At 36.1% G+C, this 3,843-nt stretch overlaps 1 non-coding gene across 1 annotated transcript; it reads right to left on the bottom strand.

Annotated features, from left to right (window-relative positions):
- Window positions 1-259: 259 nt before the first annotated feature.
- LOC139894748 (small nucleolar RNA R71) lies at window positions 260-366 on the bottom strand. The gene has a single exon (XR_011775233.1). It is a non-coding gene; the product is annotated as a small nucleolar RNA R71 (small nucleolar RNA).
- Between the last annotated feature and the right edge of the window lie 3,477 nt (window positions 367-3,843).

Raw genomic sequence — 3,843 nt, 5'->3', positions numbered from 1 at the left:
CATGATCACTAATCAATGCCAATTTGGTGGTACAGCAAAAGATGATCCAAACGAACATCTTCGAACTTTTAGTAAGATTTGTAATCTATTTAAGATCCGAGAAGTTGAGGATGAAACTATTTATCTCATGTTGTTCCCCTGGACTTTAAAGGGAGAAACCAAAGATTGGTTAGAATCGTTACCCGAAGGAGCGATTGATTCATGGGATGTTTTAGTTGAGAAATTTCTTAAAAGTTTCTTTCCGGCATCTAAAGCCGTGAGACTTCAAGGAGAAATTGCCACATTCGTACAAAAGCCAAATGAAACGCTATATGAGGCATGGACAAGATTCAGAAAAATGTTGAGAGGATGTCCTCAACACGGTTTAGATACTTATCAAATAGTTCAAATATTTTATAAAGGAGCCGATGTCGCTACACGAAAAGACATCGACACAGCAGCTGGTGGTTTTATTATGAAGAAAACCGCAACTGATGCTCACAAAATTATTGATTACACAGCATCCCACTCACATGAGTGGCATAAAAAAAAGGATATCTTTCGTTCATCTAAAGCGGCTAGAGCCGATTCTAGCCATGACTTTGATTCCATTTCCACAAAGCTAGATGCTTTCGAGAGACGAATGGAAAAGATGACTAAAGATATTCACGCAATACGAATTAGTTGTGAGCAGTGTAGAGGACCACATTTGACAAAAGATTGTCTCAGTGTTGAACAAACAATGAAACAAAGAGAGAATGTTTCATACATGAACCAAAGGCCGGGAAATAATTATCAAAATAATTATCAACAGCCAAGGCCAAACTACAATCGAAACCAAAACATTCAGTACAATCAAAATGCCCAAAACAATAACCAACAAGGTCCTAGTAATCAATAAGCATCCAACAATACTTACAATCAGCAAAGACCTGGTTATTTTAATAAACCACCACAAACCGATGAGAAAAGGACAAACTTGGACGAAATGATGGCAAAGCTAATAGAATCTCAAAACCAGTTATTTACATCTCAGAAACAAACTAATGAACAAAATGCTCAAGCATTTATAAATCAACAAGCTTCAATCCAAAATCTGGAACAAGAAGTAAGTAACCTAGCGAGGTTAATTGGTGAAAAAAAAAACCGGGGAGTCTACCCAGCGATACAAATGCTAACCCCCGAAATGAAACAGCTAAAGCCATTACTATAAGAAGTGGTATTACACTTAAACCACCTGAAATGATTGTAATTTCTGATGACTCTATTCCTAATACACATGCACCACAGCCTGAGCAAGAGAAGGAAACAGAGCCGGTAGTTGAAAAGGTTAATGAAGATAACACAGTTAAGGAAAAGCCTTATGTTAAACCATACGAACCACCACTCCCATACCCGAGTAAAATGAGAAAAGAAAGACTTGAAGCCGAGCAATCCAAATTCTTGGATATGTTTAAACAAATAAATGTCAATCTTCCTTTTATTGATGTAATTTCAGGAATACCAAGATACACTAAATTCCTAAAAGATCTAATCACAAATAGAAAGAAAATGGAAGAACTCTCGGCTGTTACAATGAATGCTAATTGTTCTGCAGTGCTGTTGAATAAGATACCAGAAAATTATCAGATCCAGAAAGTTTCACAATTCCATGTTTTTTGGGTAGTCTTAGTTCAATAGAAGCATTGGCAGACTTAGGTGCTAGTATAAATTTAATGGCATATTCATTATACACTAAACTAGACCTTGGAGAACTGAAACCAACACGAATAAGCATACAACTAGCCGATCGATCAATAAAATATCCTAGAGGGATAATGGAGAACATGCTAGTTAAAGTTGGTACTTTAGTATTTCCAGTAGACTTTGTTATTCTGGACATTGAAAAAGATTCTCGAGTTCCTCTTATATTAGGAAGACCATTCTTAAACACGGCTAAAGCAATAATAGACGTGTTTGGTAAGAAACTGACCCTAAGTATAGAGGATGAGAGTGTTACCTTTTCTATTGATAGAGCTATGCAACAACCGCCATCTGCAGATGATACATGTTATTATGTTCAAATTATAGATTCACAAGAAGAATTGTTACAAGAATTTCCAGAATTACAAGGAACAGGAGAATGTTCTTTAGGAGAAGGAACTGAACCAATTAATGAAGCTGAAATGTTAGCCACACTTATGGCTAATGAATACGAACCAATAACAGAAGAACTTCAAATGCTAAAAGAGGAAGACAGATATCGATACAAATCATCGATAGAAGAACCACCGATATTAGAGTTAAAGCCACTTCCAAACCATTTGGAATACGCTTATTTACATGGTGAATCTGAATTACCTGTAATAATCTCGTCTTCTCTTACGAAAAATGAAAAATCTCAACTCATTTTTGTGCTAAAAGCTCATAAACCAGCTATTGCATGGAAGATTCATGACATTAAAGGTACAAGTTCTTCGTATTGCACACATAAAATTCTTATGGAAGAAGGTCATAAAACATATGTGCAACGCCAAAGAAGACTAAATCCTAATATGCAAGATGTTGTTAAGAAAGAAATTATTAAACTGCTCGATGCAGGTTTAATTTATCCAATCTCTGATAGTCCATGGGTAAGCCCAGTTCAATGCGTACCTAAGAAGGGTGGCATCACTGTCATCACAAATGAAAAAGATGAGCTTATTCCTACTAGGACTGTAACAGGATGGCGTGTTTGTATCGATTATAGAAAATTAAATGACGCCACCAGAAAAGATCACTTTCCATTACCTTTCTTTGATCAAATGTTGGAAAGGTTAGCTGGGAACAGTTACTATTGTTTTCTTGACGGTTTCTCCGGATACTTTCAAATTCCAATCGCACTCGAGGACCAAGAGAAAACCACCTTCACGTGCCCTTATGGTACTTTTGCTTACAAACGTATGCCATTTGGACTTTGCAACGCCCCTGCAACCTTTCAAAGGTGCATGATGGCAATTTTTCACGACATGATAGAGGAATGCATGGAAGTTTTTATGGATGACTTTTCAGTCTTTGGTGATACTTTTGAAACATGTCTAGTTAATCTTGAACGAATACTTATTAGATACGAGAAATCAAATCTAGTACTTAATTGGGAGAAATGCCATTTCATGGTTAAAGAAGGCATCGTTCTTGGTCATAAAATTTCAAGTGAAGGAATTGAAGTGGATAGAGCTAAAGTAGATGTAATTGCTAAACTTCCACATCCCACCAATGTTAGAGGAGTTAAGAGTTTTCTAGGGCATGCCGATTTTTACCGACGTTTCATAAAAGACTTTTCTAAAATTTCCATTCCATTTTAACAAACTCCTAGAAAAAGATGCATCAAATCTTTTAATATTCTTAAAGAAAAACTCACTACTGCGCCGATCATGATAACTCCAAATTGGAATCTACCATTTAAACTCATGTGCGATGCAAGTGATTTTGCAATGGGAGCCGTTTTAGGACAAAGGATTGAAAAACGATTTCAACCTATTTATTACGCTAGTAAGACGTTACAAGGAGCACAAACAAATTACACAACTACTGAAAAAGAACTCCTTGCTATTGTTTTTGCTTTTGACAAATTTCGTTCATATCTCGTTCTAGCTAAAACGGTGATCTATACTGATCATTCTGCTCTTAGATACCTATTTTCTAAACAAGATGCCAAACCACGATTAATCCGTTGGATCTTACTATTACAAGAGTTCGATATTGAAATCAGCAACAAAAAGGGAGCAGAAAATCTCGCAGCTGATCATCTTTCTCGCCTTGAGAACCCTGAATTAGAAGTTCTAAATGAATAAACCATACAAGATAACTTTCCAGATGAATATCTCTTGCAAACCGATTATAGTG

The sequence above is a fragment of the Rutidosis leptorrhynchoides genome, chromosome 2 (genome assembly GCF_046630445.1).
Source record: "Rutidosis leptorrhynchoides isolate AG116_Rl617_1_P2 chromosome 2, CSIRO_AGI_Rlap_v1, whole genome shotgun sequence".
NCBI classification, from domain to species: Eukaryota; Viridiplantae; Streptophyta; class Magnoliopsida; order Asterales; family Asteraceae; genus Rutidosis; species Rutidosis leptorrhynchoides.
This window is presented reverse-complemented; position numbering and strand designations above follow the sequence as displayed.